At 41.6% G+C, this 16139-nt stretch overlaps 1 long non-coding RNA gene across 1 annotated transcript in view; it reads left to right on the forward strand.

Annotated features, from left to right (window-relative positions):
- The first annotated feature begins 2092 nt into the window (after nt 1-2092).
- LOC147001736 (uncharacterized) overlaps nt 2093-16139 on the forward strand; it is a 227454-nt gene continuing 213407 nt past the window's right edge. The window contains exon 1 of the long non-coding RNA XR_015044621.1: nt 2093-2789. This is a non-coding gene — a long non-coding RNA (uncharacterized LOC147001736). The remainder of the gene's footprint in view (nt 2790-16139) is intronic.

A 16139-nucleotide genomic window follows, 5' to 3' on the forward strand; every position in this document is an offset into this window, starting at 1 on the left:
GCACAGACATGCTCTCCACCATAGGCATGTGACCTCGATTTCAAGATCCATCCATGCAGGAGAGTGTGAGGTTTCATCCCATCACCAGTTAGCTGGCCTTAAATGGTTATTCCTTCCTCTACTTCTACCCATTGAGGAAATTCTCAATTCTGCATTTCATCAATTAGGCATTTCATGCCTAGTCTGCCTGGTTATATGACATGAGAGGTAACAGATCTGCTCCAACTTTGTCAATTCTATGACCTTATCTTGAACCCACAAGAGCTCTGGATGGGTGCCAGGTAACCTAGGAAAATTAGCATTCCATCTTCAAGCACCTGAACCTATAGGTCTCCATAAACTTCTATCTTTGATTGTGGATGATCTTGTTCAATTAAAAACCACACAATCTGGAAGGACAAAGAAGAAATGTAGGGTAGGGACAGGAAAGAAGGCTCTTCCATTAAGAGCATTTGTCTATCCACCAGAGGATCCAGAGGGCAGCTAACAATCCTATTAATGCATTTCTGGGTTGAACACCATGCCCTCTTCTGGCTTCTGGAGGAATTGCATGCATTTGGTGCACAGATGTGGTTGTGGTGGGATTTCTAGAGTCCCCTCTGGGTGCCAGTGGGGGCCTGCTCCATGTGCCTGGCTAGCTTGCTTTTTGCAGGTTTTGCTGGTACCAGGTGCGGGTTGCAGCAGGCAAAACATACATATAATTTTATAAAAATAGTAATGCTCCAAATTCAAACAAATAAACGAAACCCAAAAAGGCTCCAAATGTGTAGTCACACTTATATTACCTAAAAGGAAAGTCATGTCTCAACATGTCTGGGAAACCTCATCATGGGTAGTTGGGAAGTCTTTTTCTGGAAAGTCGGTATTTCTGCTTTACAGTTATCACCAGTGCTGTATTTCCAGGAAATGAGAGGCAGATAGCTCTGGGTTTCCTGATTTCTTATGAACTCCAAGTGAATATTCATTTCCTAAGAAACTTTAGAGCAATACAGTTGTGACTCTTAGAAGTCTCTACACAAGGGCCGCCCCTTCTAACACCCGGAGACCTAAGTTTACTGCCCCTGACCCCCACCATCTTAAGGGCGGTTGCTTTTGCAAGGGTTGAAAACTTAAGAGCCAGTCCCAGTTAGCTAGAAAAGTCCTGAAGTTACTTTTTCAGGACAGGATGAGTGAAAGTGTGATGGACCTGCCTTTCCTACACCCTTGGGATCTTAGTGTTTGTGCGCGGGTGGAGGTGGGTGGCACGACACTTCTCCCCTTCCAGGGCCCCTCACTCTCCCTCCTCTAGTCGCCCCAGCCCTCCCTAACAGATGGTCTGTCCTCCCTGAGTATCCACCAGTTAGGTCTCTGAGTTGGAGGAGAATTTCATCTCCCACTAAGCTTGCCATACCCCAAGGAACATTTGTGAGAGCTAGTCCCTTTCAAATGTCTCACTGTCGAAAAACTGAAAGTAGAAAGAAAGGAAACAATCTCCATGCAGATGTCTAACCACCCCCACTGGCATACTGGCAGCATGGGGTTACAGGGTCCTAGGAGCCCCAACCCCGTTCTGTGGCCCCACACAGGTGACCCCCGGTGCTTTCACACCAGCTTCCGAATTACCCCAGGTCGACCCCGCACGATTAGGACCCCGGAGTCAGGGAGGGCAGCGGAGAACAATGATATAGGTATAAATATTGAGCCAAAGGGCAGCTAACAATCCTATTAATGCATTTCTGGGTTGAACACCATGCCCTCTTCTGGCTTCTGGAGGAATTGCATGCATTGGTGCACAGATGTGGTTGTGGTGGGATTTCTAGAGTCCCCTCTGGGTGCCCGAGGTGGTCTGCTCCATGTGCCTGGCTAGCTTGCTTTTTGCCAGTTTTGCTGGTACCAGGTGCGGGTTGCAGCAGGCAAAACATATATATAATTAAAAAAAAATAGTAATGCCCTTCCAGGGCCCCTCACTCTCCCTCCTCTAGTCGCCCCAGCCCTCCCTAACAGATGGCCATGACATTGAAGTGCGGGGCTCCTCCCCCGCGCCCCAGGCACACTCTGGGCTGCTCCGCACGCCCCCTCTCTTTCTGCTGCTTCACGCCCAGCTCTCATCCCGAGAGGCCCCAGCAACCTTTTCCTCGCTAAGACTGCATGAGCCCTGCTGGGGAAGAAAAGTAACTTGGTTTTTCTCCGAGAAACCCGGCCGGATTAGGCAGCCAGGGCGAGTAGAGGAGAGGAGGCGGGGAGCTGGTGGAACCCTGTGGAAGTCTCCTGGGCAGTCTAATCGCACTTTCTTCTTGTCCTCCTGTCTCCTCCTCCTAGGTGCAAAGATTGTGGGCGGACTATGCAATCACTGAGGAGGGGGAAGAGGAGGGATCAGAGCTCTCCTGCAGTGATGGTGCAGCGCGGCGCGGCGAGGCGAGCCTGGCGACTTGGCTAGGTGGAGTATCACAGCTGCTGTGCTTGAGGTCCTTCGTTCTAGCCTGGCGGCTGCGAGTTCAACTCCGTGCCTCCCCGAGGCCTGTAAGGCAGCGAGTGTGCACCCGGTTCCACTGTGTCACGCCGGCAGCCTGCAGCCAGCATGGAGAAGGACAGCCTGAGTCGCTCTGATCAGCAGTTTGAGTACATGATGGAGATCAGCGAAGGCGCCTAAGTGAAGGTGTTCAAGGCCTGCGACTTGAAGAAAGGCTTCCTCTTCGTGAATCTGAAACTCTTGTGAGTGCAGACCAGTGAGGAGGGCATGCCGCTCTCCACCATCCGCAAGGTGGCGGTGCTGAGGCACCAGGAGAATTCCAGCACCCTAATGTGGTCAGGTGAGCTGGGAGCCCTGGCCATGGAGTCCAGGAAGGTGCTGGGCAAAGTGTTGCTGGTGGCCCAACTAAAGTTAAGAGTTGAGTTTCCCCAGATAAAACTGGTGACCCTGTTAGACAGCGCAGAAAAAGAGACCTGCAGTGGCTTCCAGGCAGCCAAGCTATTCTGAAGAGCAGGCTCTGCCTGCCCCAAGGGGTCCAGGGGCATTGGGTGTCTTTTAGGGACAAAACCAGACAACCCCAGAAATGTCCCTCCAGCCCTTACTTAACTTTACCCATCCGTGGGGGGATTTTTGAGACAGAGTGAGATAGTTATCCAGCTTGCAGATAATTAGAAGGAAACTTCAAGGGTAGAGCATAATGTAAATAAAGTTTAAGAAAATGCAGAAATGTGCAAGAATGTGTTTGCCAATCACACCCACAGTGGTGACTTTTTTATATAGTTGTAAATTGGCTTCTGATAGTCTTAGAAGTTCAGAAGTTTAGAGTCTGACACCTGGTGTTAAACACTGTTTGAAAAATGTCTCTCAAGGCTGGGTACTAGGAACATTGAACCAGGAAGATCCAGAGTTCAAGACCCTCCTGAGCTACAAAAGACCCTGTCTGAGAAAAGAAAGGGAGGGGGAGTAGGTAGTAGGGTGGAGGGCGATTGCATCTCAAAAGGTTTTCTGATTGTATCATTTAGTATCTGTGGACTGGTATGATCTGACTTAGAATGCCTCTCTCATTGGTTAGATGTGAGTCTGTGCTTAGATTCTAAAGCCTCTGTTTTCCCTGGAAGAGTTGTGCAGGTGGGTGGGGGAGGCATTCCTAACCCACTCTCCTGTGATTGAAGAGAATGGTGTTTTCTTGAAGATGCTGGGATTTCCCCATTGTGCCTTTTCTCATTCTCTTTTTTAAACACATGCATAGCTGGAAGTTAAAAGGGAATGCACAGACTTTTCTACAAATTAGGTGATGAGTTAACATTCTCAGGTTTTCTTTTTAGAGGGATGATCTTGGCGTCTTCATCCTGTCTTCTCATTCCTGTAGGGATTCCTTAAAACAAATATGTGCCTACTGTATGCCCTGGTGCATCCCAGGCTTGATGAGCCAATAGATCCTACACACAGATTTGCTCTACTTTTACGGTTCGTAATCTTGAATTCTGGAGCCTTTGTCAGAATAAATCTGTATGGCCAGAGTGTTCCCATTCCACAGGAAGTTCTGTTTGTCATCCTTATAGACTGTCCGAAACTATCTTTGGAGAAAGTTTCCGTGGACATTGTGTGCTTCCTGAGATTCGTGTTTACTCCTTCAGGTTAGTCCAGCCTTGAGTAGACTTTGAAGATACAGAAAGAACCAGAGGCTGATGAACACCTCTTCCAAATGACTAACTTGTCCAGTCACTGGTTTTTAAGCTTTTCCCATGTTATTTTATTTCGGGATTATCAAATTGACTCCTTTTCTATGTTTTCTGGAGATCATCTGGAGATTTTGAAATGATGATTCCACTCAATCTTATATAAAAGCACTAAGATTAGTGGTCCTGAAACTACTTAAGCAGTTACTCAACATCCTGTAGGAAGACAAAACACAAAATTAAGTACATATAATAGGGGACAATTTACTCCAAAGGAGAGAGAGCAGGGTTTGTAGAGAAGAGCAAATAATGATTAATGCTCATAAACCAGTGGAACTCTGCAGCCTGGATATGGGACAACAATGTATGGTTCCGTGCCATTCCTGACAGACAAGGTCAGAATTCATCCTCATCCTTAGGGAATAAGCCACCTCCAGATGAAAATTAAAATTATTTCCTTCAACTACCCTCCCCAACACACAAAGAAACCTGTCTTGATTTATACAAGGACACACAGGTTAGGAAGATTAGCCAAGACCTTCTCAAGTCTCATAATCTCTAGATAATTTAGAAGTTCAGTTTATTTATTATTTTTAAAATATTTTTATTTAAATATTTTCTTTATTTACATTTAAATGTTATTCCATTTCCTGGTTACCTCTCTGAAAACCCCTAATCCCCTACCATCTCCCCCAGCTCACTAGCCCACCTACTCCAGCTCCCTGGTCCTGGCATTCCTGAGCACAGGGGCATGGAGCCTTTACAGGACTAAGGGCCTCTCCTCCCATTGATGACCAACAAAGCCATCCTCTGCTAAATATGCAGCTAGAGAAATGGTTCCCTCCATGTGTACTCTTGGGCTAGTGCTTTAGTCCCTAAGATCACTGGGGGTACTGGTTGGTTCATATTGTTCCTCCTATGGGGCTGCAAAACCCTTCAGTACCTTGGGTCCTTTCTGTATCTCCACTACTGCAGTCCCTGTGATCAGTCCAATGGTTGGCTGAGAGCATCCTCCTCAGTATTTGACAGGCACTGACAGAGTCTCTCAGGAGGTAGCTATACCAGGCTCTGGTCAGCAAGCTCTTGTTGGTATCCACAAGAGCACCTGGGTGTAGTGACACTATAGGGAATGGTTAGACAGACAGGACAGTCTCTTAATGACCTTTCATTCAGTCTCTGCTCCACACTTTGTCGCTCTGTCTCCACCCATGGGTATCTTGTTCCCCCTTCTAAGAAGAACCAACATATCCACATTTTGGTCTTCCTTCTTTTGAGCTTCATGTGGTCTGTTAATTGTATCTTGGGTATTCCAAGCTTCAGGGCTAGTATCCACTTATAAGTGAGTGCATACCATGTGTGTTCTTTTCTGATTGAGTTACCTCACTCAAGATGATATTTTCTAGTTCTATTCATTTGCCTAAGAATTTCATAAATTCATTGTTTTTAATAGCTGAATAGTACTCCATTGTGTAATTACATCACATTTTCTGCATCTATTCCTCTGTTGAGGGACATTTGGGTTCTTTCTAGCTACTGGTTATTATAATAAGCCTGCTATGAAAATAGTGGAGCATGTGTCATCATTACATGTGGGAGCATCTTCTCGGTATATGCCCAGGAGTGTTATTGCTGGGTCCTCAGGTAGTACTATATCCAGTTTTCTGAGGAACCACCAAAATGATTTCCAGAGTGGTTTTCAAGCATCAGTGGACTCAGTTCCCAAATAAAAGGACATAGTCTAAAAGACTGGAAAAGTAAACAGCACCTGAGATTTTGCTGCATACAGGATATGCACCTCACTGACAAAGACAGATACTACCTTAGAATTAAAAGCTGAAAAACAATTTCCCAGACTAATGTTCCCAAGAAATAAGATGAAGTAGGCATTCAAATATCAAATAAATCGACTTCCAGCCTAAAGTTTTCAAAAAAGACAAGGAAAGACACTTCATATTCATCAAAGGAAATATCTACCGAGATAAACTTTCAATTCTGAACATCTATGCTCCAATTGCAAGGGCAACCAAAACCAGAAAAGAACTTTTACTAAAGTTCAAAGCACACATTGTAACTCCCACAACACTGCAGGGAGACTTCAAGTACCCCACTCTCATCAATGGTCAGATCATGGATACAGAATCTAAACAGAGACAAAATGAACCTAACAGAAGTTATGAACTAAATTGATTTAACAGATATATATATATATAGAACATTTCATCCTAAATCAAAAGAATATACCTTCTTCTCAGCACCTCATGGCAACTTCTACAAAATTGACCATATAATCATTCACAAAACAGGCCACAACAGATACAAAATATTGAAATAATCTGATGCAACCTATCATATCACCACGGACTAAGGCTGGTCTTCAATAACAACAAAAACAACAGAAAGCCCACATACACATTGAAGCTAAACAATGCTTTCCTCAATTATAACTTGGCCAAGGAAGAAATGAAGAAAGAAATGAAAGACTTTTTAGAATTTAGTGAAAACAAAGTTACAACACACCCAAACTTATGGGGCAAAATAAAAACCATGTTAAGTGGAAAACTCATAGCTCTGAATACCTCCTAAAAGAAACTGGAGAGAGTATATACTAGCAGCTTGACAGAACATCTGAAAATTCTAGAGCAAACAGAAGCAAATATACCCAAGAGGAGTAGATGGAAGGAAATAATCAAACTCAGGGCTGAAATCAACCAAAGAAACAAAGAAACAAACAAACAACAACAACAACAAAACTATACAATGAGCCAACATAACAAGGAGCTGATTCTTAGACAAAATCAACAAGATAGAAAATCCCTTATCCAGACTAACCTGATGGCACAGACACAGTATCCAAATTAACAAAATCAGAAATGAAAAAGGAGACATAATGACAGAAACCAAGTTAATTAAAAAAAATCATCAAATCCTACTACAAAAATCTACTCAACAAAACTGGAAAATCTGTATGAAATGGACAATTATCTTAACAGATACCTGGTACCAAAATTAAATCAGGATCAGATAAACCATGTGAACTGTCCTATAACCCCTAAAGAAATAGAAGCAATGGGTAAAATCTCCCAGCTAACAAAAGTTCGAGACCAGATGGGTTTAGTGCAGAATTCTTTCAAACCTTCAAAGAAGAACTAATACCTATTCCCTTCAAACTATTCCACAAAATAGAAACAAAAGGAATAATACCCAATGTGCTCTATGGAACCACAGTTACACTGATACCAAAACCACACAAAGACCCAACAAAGAAAGAACTTCTGAATTTCATTTATGGATACCAGTGCAAAATTACGCATTTCACTTCTCAAAAACCAAATCCAAGAACAAATCAGGAAGATCATTCGTCATTATCAAGTGGACTTCATCCCATGGATGCAGGGATGGTTCCATATACAAAAATCCATCTGCATAATCCACTATCTAAAAAAATCTCAAAGAAAACCACTACATGATCATTTCATTATATGATGAAAAACCATTTGACAAACTTCAACATCTATTTATGATAAAGTCTAGGGAAGATCAGGAATTCATGGCCCATACCTAAACATAGTAAAATCAATATACAACAAACCTGTAGCCAACATCAAAGAAGGGAGAGAAACTGGAAGCAATCCCACTAAAATGAGGGAGTAGACAAGGCTGCCTTCTCAGTCCCTACCTATTCAATATTGTACTCAGTGTCCTAGCCAGAGCAATTAGACAACATAAGGAGGACAAAGGGATACAAATTGGAAAGGAAGAAGTTAAAATACCACTATTTGCAGATGATAGGATCATATTCTGAACTGACCACAAGTTCCACCAAAGATTTCCTTCTTTTATCTTTCTTCTATTTTTAAAATTTTTTTCCTTTATATATTTTAAACTCCAGAATTTTGTTTGTTTGTTTTTTGTTTTTGTTTTGTTTTGCTTTGCTTTGTTTTGTTTTGTTTCAGGACAGGGTTTCTTGGTGTAGCCCTGGCTGTCCTGGAACTCACTTTATAGACCAGGCTGTCCTGGAACTCAGATATCTATCTGCCTCTGCCTCCCAAGTGCTGGGATTAAAAGTGTGCTTCACCATGCCAGGCTAAACTCCAGATTTTATTCCTCTCCTGGTCCACCCCCATACCATATCCCATACCACCACCCCCAAACCCCTGTGTCCACAGGATGTTCCCACCACCAGGCCAACCCCCACCAGACCTTCAAACTCTCTAGGGCCTCCATTCTCTTGAGGCTTATGTGCATTTTCTCTGACTGAATCCAGCCTGGCAGTCTTCTGCTGTATATATTTTGGGGGCCTCATAACAGATGTTGTATGCAGCCTGGTTGGTATTGCAGTGTCTGAGAAATCTCCAGTGTCCAGGATTACTGAGTGTTCTTGTCCTCCAACAAGGTTGCCCCCCCCTCAGCTTCTTTCAGCTTTCCAACAACTGGGGTTAGCAGGTTTCCATAATTCAACCACAGGGGTCAGCACACAACCAATGGTTAGAAGCACTGACCACCAGAGAACTGCTAAACCTGATATACAATTTCAGCAAAGTGACTTGATATGAATTATATCAAACAAATCAGTATCCTTTTTTTACTCAAAAAATAAACAGGCTGAGAAAGAAATTAGGGAAACCACATCCTTCTCAATAATCACAAATAAAAGAAAATAACTTTTTTTAAATTTTTAATATTTTTATTACATATTTTCCTCAATTACATTTCCAATGCTATCCCAAAAGTCCCCCATAGCGCCCCCCCCCACTTCCCTACCCACCCATTCCCATTCTTTTGGCCCTGGCATTCCCCTATATGGGGCATATAAAGTTTGCAAGTCCAATGGGCCTCTCTTTCCATTGATGGCCGACTAGGTCATCTTTCGATACATATGCAGCTAGAGACAAGAGCTCCGGGATTCTGGTTAGTACATCATGTTGTTCCAACAATAGGGTTGCAGATCCCTTTAGCTCCTTGGGTACTTTCTCTAGCTTCTCCATTGGGAGCCCTGTGATATATCCAATAGCTGACTGTGAACATCCACTCCTGTGTTTGCTAGGCCCTGGCATCATCTCACAAGAGACAGCTATATTTGGGTCCTTTCAGCAAAATCTTGCTAGTGTATGCAATGGTGTCAGCGTTTAGAAGCTGATTATGGGATGGATCCCTGGATACGGCAGTCTCTAAATTGTCCATCCTTTCATCACAGCTACGAACTTTGTCTCTGTAACTCCTTCCCTGGGTGTTTTGTTCCCAATTCTAGGAAGGGGCACAGTGTCCACACTTTGGTCTTCATTCTTCTTGAGTTTCATGCGTTTAGCAAATTGTATCTTATATCTTGGGTATCCTAAGTTTGGGGCTAATATCCACTTATCAGTGAATACATATTGTGTGAGTTCTTTAGTGATTGTGTTACTTCACTCAAGATGATGCCCTCCAGGTCCATCCATTTGGCCAGGAATTTCATAAATTCATTCTTTTTAATAGCTGAGTAGTACTCCATTGTGTATATGTACCATAATTTCTGTATCCATTCCTCTGTTGAGGGACATCTGGGTTCTTTCCAGCTTCTGGCTATTATAAATAGGGCTGCTATGAACATAGTGGAGCATGTGTCCTTTTTACCGGTTGGGACATCTTCTGGATATATGCCCAGGAGAGGTATTGCTGGATCCTCCGGTAGTACTATGTCCAATTTTCTGAGGAACCGCCAGACTGATTTCCAGAGTGGTTGTACAAGCTTGCAATCCCACCAACAATGGAGGAGTGTTCCTCTTTCTCCACATCCTTGCCAGCATCTGCTGTCACCTGAATTTTTGATCTTAGCCATTCTGACTAGTGTGAGGTGGAATCTCAGGGTTGTTTTGATTTGCATTTCCCTGATGATTAAGGATGTTGAACATTTTTTCAGGTGCTTCTCTGCCATTCGGTATTCCTCAGGTGAGAATTCTTTGTTCAGTTCTGAGCCCAATTTTTAATGGGGTTATTTGACTTTCTGGAGTCCACCTTCTTGAGTTCTTTATATATATTGGATATTAGTCCCTTATCTGATTTAGGATAGGTGAAGATCCTTTCCCAATCTGTTGGTGGTTTTTTTGTCTTATTGATGGTGTCTTTAGCCTTGCAGAAGCTTTGCAGTTTCATGAGGTCCCACTTGTCAATTCTCGATCTTACAGCACAAGCCATTACTGTTCTATTCAAGAATTTTTCCCCTGTGCCCATATCTTCAAGGCTTTTCCCCACTTTCTCCAAAGACAAAAACCACATGGTCATCTCATTAGATGCGGAAAAGCATTTGACAAGATCCAACACCCATTCATGATAAAAGTCTTGGAAAGATCAGGAATTCAAGGCCCATACCTAAACATGATAAAAGCAATCTACAGCAAACCAGTAGCCAACATCAAAGTAAATGGTGAGAAGCTTGAAGCAATCCCTCTAAAATCAGGGACTAGACAAGGCTGTCCACTTTCTCCATACCTATTCAACATTGTACTTGAAGTCCTAGCCAGAGCAATTCGACAACAAAAGGAGATCAAAGGGATACAAATTGGAAAAGATGAAGTCAAAATATCACTTTTTGCAGATGATATGATAGTATATATAAGTGACCCTAAAAATTCCACCAGAGAACTCCTAAACCTGATAAACAGCTTCGGTGAAGTAGCTGGATATAAAATTAACTCAAACAAGTCAATGGCCTTTCTCTACACAAAGAATAAACAGGCTGAGAAAGAAATTAGGGAAACAACACCCTTCTCAATAGTCACAAATAATATAAAATATCTTGGTGTGACTCTAACTAAAGAAGTGAAAGATCTGTATAATAAAAACTTCAAGTCTCTGAAGAAAGAAATTATAGAAGATCTCAGAAGATGGAAAGATCTCCCATGCTCATGGATTGGCAGGATCAACATTGTAAAAATGGCTATCTTGCCAAAAGCAATCTACAGATTCAATGCAATCCCCATCAAAATTCCAACTCAATTCTTCAACGAATTAGAAAGTGCAATCTGCAAATTCATCTGGAGTAACAAGAAACCTAGGATAGCAAAAACTCTTCTCAAGGATAAAAGAACCTCTGGTGGAATCATGATGCCTGACCTAAAGCTTTCCTACAGAGCAATTGTGATAAAAAGGACATGGTACTGGTATAGTGACAGACAAATAGACCAATGGAATAGAATTGAAGACCCAGAAATGAACCCACACACCTATGGTCACTTGATCTTCGACAAGGGCGCTAAAAACATTCAGTGGAAGAAAGACAGCATTTTCAACAAATGGTGCTGGCACAACTGGTTGTTAACATGTAGAAGAATGCGAATTGATCCATTCCTATCTCCTTGTACTAAGGTCAAGTCTAAGTGGATCAAGGAACTTCACATAAAACCAGAGACACTGAAACTTATAGAGGAAAAGAAAATACCTTGAAGGAGACTCTAACCAGGAAAGTGAAATATCTGTATGACACGATCTTCAAGTCTCTGAAGAAAGAAATCAAAGAACATCTCAGAAGATAGAAAGATCTCCCCTTCTCATGGATTGGCAGGATTGATATAGTGAAAATGGCCATCATGCATCTGCAGACTCAATTCAATCCCCATCAAATTTCCAAATCAATTGTTCTTATACTTAGAAAAGCAATTTGCAAATTCATTTAGAATAACAAAAAAAAAATATGTCATAGAAGAGTGAACAAAAGTGTCACAGGAGGAAATGTGGAGACAAGCTGTGGAACTGAGACTGAAGGAAAGGCCATCCTGAGAATTCCCACCTGGGGATCCATCCCATATACAGACACCAAACTCAGACACTGTCAAAGATGCGAAGAAGTGTTTGATGACAGGAGCCTGCTACAGCTGTCTCCTCAGAGGCTCTGCCTGAGACTGATGAATACAGAGAAGGATGCTTGCAGCAACCCTTTGGAATGAGCATAGGGTCCCCAATTGAGGAGTTAGAGAAAGGACTGAAGGGGCTAAATGGGTTTGCAACAATTGGAAGAACAACAATGTCAACCAACCAGATACTCCAGAGCTCACAGGAACTAAACCACCAATCAAAGAGTACATATGGAGCAACCCAAGGCTCTAGTTACATATGCATCAGACAATGGCCTTGCCAGACATTAATGGGAAGAGAGGCCCTTGTTCCTTTGAAGGCTCAATGCCCCAGTGTAGGGGAATGCCTGGGCAAGTAGACAGCAGTGTTTGTGTGAGTGGGGAACTCTCTCATAGATGCAGATGGAGGGGGCATGAGATAAAAGGTTTTGAACTAGAAACCAGGAAACAGGATAAATTTTGAAGTGTAAGATTAAAATATTTTAAAATAGAAAAACAAAATGAATTGAAGACCCAGAAATTTAACCACACATATCGACACATGATCTTTGACAGAGAAGCCAAAAATATACAATGGAAAAAAGAAAGCATCTTCAATCAATGGTGCTGGTCCTACTGTCAGTAAGTAAGTATGTATAAAAATGAAACTAGATCCATATTTGTCACCAGGAATAAAACTCAAGGCCAGGTGGATCAAAGACTTCAACATAAAACCAGATTCACTGAATCTAATTGAAGAGAAATTGAGAAAGAGCTTCAAACTCACAGGAATTGGAGCAAATTTTCTAAATACGCTCCGATGGCTCAGGTTCTAACATCAAAAATTGATAAATGGGACCTCATGAGACTGAAAAACTTATGTAAGGCAAAGGGCATAGCCAGTAGGACAAATTGATAGCCTACATATTAGGAAAAATTTTCACTAACCTTACATTCCAAAATATCTAAAGAACTCAAGTAGCTAAACACCAAGAAGAATAGAACCCACTCTAAAAATGTTGTAAAGAACTATAGAAAAAAATTCACAACAAGGATCCTTGAATGGCCGAGAAGCACTTAAAGAAATGTGGAAAATCCTTAGTCTTCAGGGAAATGAAAACCAAGGCGACTGAGATTCGTATAAGGCAGTATAATTTCCAAATAAGAATGGCCAAGATCAAAAACTGGTAAAAGCACATGTTGGTGAGAATGTGAGAAAAGAGAAACAAAACTTCATTTCTAGTGGGAGTGCAAAGTGCTTTGAGAGCTATGGAAATCAATCTGGAGGTTCTCATCAATCTTCCATTTGCCTGCCACTCCTCCAAGTACTATGATCCCTGCAAGGGCCCTGATCCCCAGACAGCCCCAGACTAGAGACCACAGTATACCCATCAGTCCAAAAGAGAGGCAGGTCAAATCCAGGGACCAGCCAAATGCCACAAGAATCAAAGGACTTCTGAAAACCCTGACACTAAGTGTGTCCCATGTACATCACAGAGGAGGAAATGTACCTCATGGTTGCTTATATGTCTGTGGTACCAGAAAACCATCAGTAGGAAGAGTGTAAATCCCCTCTGAGGGAGGAGAGGAGACCCAAAAGGTATAAACTCTTTCGATTTTTGTCATGGATCCCAGATCAGTGCCTGTGGATTTCATGTGATATGTTTTCTCTGGTTATTTCCAGATATAGGGGTTGATGAGTGGTACCCTGTCAGGATCCTGCACTAGAGAAATAATCATAACCTTCACTTCAATTCTAGGCAGGTTCCCCATAAGGCATCCACATGATTTTCTAGGTTGTTCACATCTCTCTTCAACAAAGATTCAGACATTATTACAATGTTATTATTCAATATATTATACATGGGCTATTGGAGTAATGTAGTGTTTTTTTTTTAAACTCCACTACAGTGTGTAGTTCAAAGCTCAGTTTCCAGCTGTTTTTAAAAGCTGAGAAATAATTACAAGCCCAAGTGCTCTATGACAGTTGGGAATGCAGGTAATGACCTCAGCAGAGGATAGGTCATAATAATTGGTTGTCCAGCTGAATAGATCTAGTGTGGGACGTAAAGCTGAATTGAAAAACAACACTAACGGGGCTGTTGTTCCTTCCTTCCCTAGGTGTAAAATACTCCAGCAGAAACTGGAACATGGAACAGACCAGGACAAGGTCTCCTTTGAAGAGAACTTCTATAGGGGAAGCTCTGCATGTGCAAAGCAAATATTTCATCTCATCCCCAGTAATCATAGCTATCATCTGCTGCATTTATTTCCTTTATTTTTGTTTCATTGGAATGAATAGCTCTTAATTTCATCTGGGCTCTGGCTCAGCAAGTGTGAACATGTAGAGGGATTCAGACATGTGTTGAGACACATCAAGAGCTGCTAGGAAAGCAGGAAGATTCTGAGAGTGTAAATTTTTCTTGTCCTAATAGGTCATCCAGGAAAATTAAAAAATCATTCTACAAAATTGTAAAGATTTGAGCCAAGGTTGGTAACATGTATTCTGCTTAGTCTTGGGTGTTCTTATTATTCAAACCCACACTCCAAAAAAGGAGACCTACCAGAATTTCTCTTGTAAAGATTGTTACCAGAAGTAACTCATTTTCTACTGTGATGCCAAGGACAGTCATTGGCTGTAAGTCTTTGCTATAAAATAACAGCAAAAGAAGGCTGTTTAGCACAATTCTTGTTTTTGGATTTTGGTTTGAGCTTTGATTACTTTTGTTCTTTGGTTTTCTTTCATTTCATTAGAAGTTTTTTTGTTTGTTTCTTTGCTGTTGTTTTGTTTTGTAATTGATTTAATATTTTGATAAGGCTATACACTGTACATATTGACTGCCCACTTTTAGTTACTATTGAATAAATTGGATGTTTTCTTAAGATTAAAACAATGATCTCCACCTCTTCACTCATAAGAAACTTCTTTATTCAGCTGTGGTATCATCCTACTGAAATCTCACACCTATCAGACACAGATGGATCTCTGTAAGGGGCTTGGGTTCCATAATGACTTCTCAGCCAGACTGAGCTACAAAAGTGATTGATTTTACATTCAGTGTGTCTAGTGTGTCCAACTCTGTGGATACCGATGTCATGATGGAAAAATTCACCATACTGTATCCCTGCATGTCAAATATTTAGCTGCTGCTAAAATACTGTGGATGATAGTGTTGAACAAATTAATGGGAAATAGATCAGTATTTCTGAAATGTCTTTCAGGAAATAAAAACATATTCTAATGGAATATAAAAGCTGTCAGAAAACACAGACATGTATGCTTCTTTCCTTCAAATGTTCATTCAGTGGTAACTACTACTAGAGATACTCAATTTTAGGACCTTTTGAGATAGGGATTTTTTTGGTGATTTTGTTGTTTTTCTTGATTATGAGAGTGAATTTTGTGCTTGACAATACATTTGGTTCCTTTTGGGGGTTTTAACACAAGCACAGTGTGTAGTTCAGTATTCAGTATCCAGATGTTTTTAAAAGCTGAGACAAAATCCAGGCCCATATGATCTATGAGTTTTCTCCCTCTGTTTTCTTTCGCCCCAGTGGTGATTTTGTTTGTTATTTTGATTTATTTTATATTTATGCATGTTTTACCTTCTGTAGGTCTGTGCAACACTTGCATGCCATTCCCCAAAGGCCAGAAGAAGTTATGGGGTTTCACCTGGAACTAAAATGACAGAGGACTGTTAGATGCCAGGTGGGTTTTTTGAGAAACATATTCTCAGATGAAGAGCTATTTCTCCATCCCCTGATATGCACTTTTGTCCTTCCTTGTGTGCTATATTAGTGGAATGGATCATACCTATAGAAAGAGTTTCTTGAGATATGTTTACTTTGTTGTAAAAAAGTAGAAGCACCCATCTCCTTCAGAGCAAAAGCAGTTTAGAATGTGATTTGAAGTTTCTCTTTAGATCAGAGAAGCAGATTTTGGGAACAGTAACACCAGGTAACAGGGACAAATAATAGTGCAGAGCCCATCACTGACACTACCATGGGAAAGTGGGCAATGCAGAGAATACTGGCATAAGACAATGGAGCTGGTGCCAAGTTAAAATCTTGCAATTGTAGTGGCTCTGAAAATGAGATAGAGCCTTCCCAGATGGTGGCTGAATGGCCTCCTCCATTTCTTTACAAAAGGAAACATGGTATCCAATTGAGTAGCTGGTGTGTACTGGAGATTCATCCTCTGCTTTG

Source organism: Mus caroli, unplaced genomic scaffold, assembly GCF_978045245.1.
Source record: "Mus caroli unplaced genomic scaffold, Mus_caroli_1 scaffold_12, whole genome shotgun sequence".
Taxonomy (NCBI): domain Eukaryota; kingdom Metazoa; phylum Chordata; class Mammalia; order Rodentia; family Muridae; genus Mus; species Mus caroli.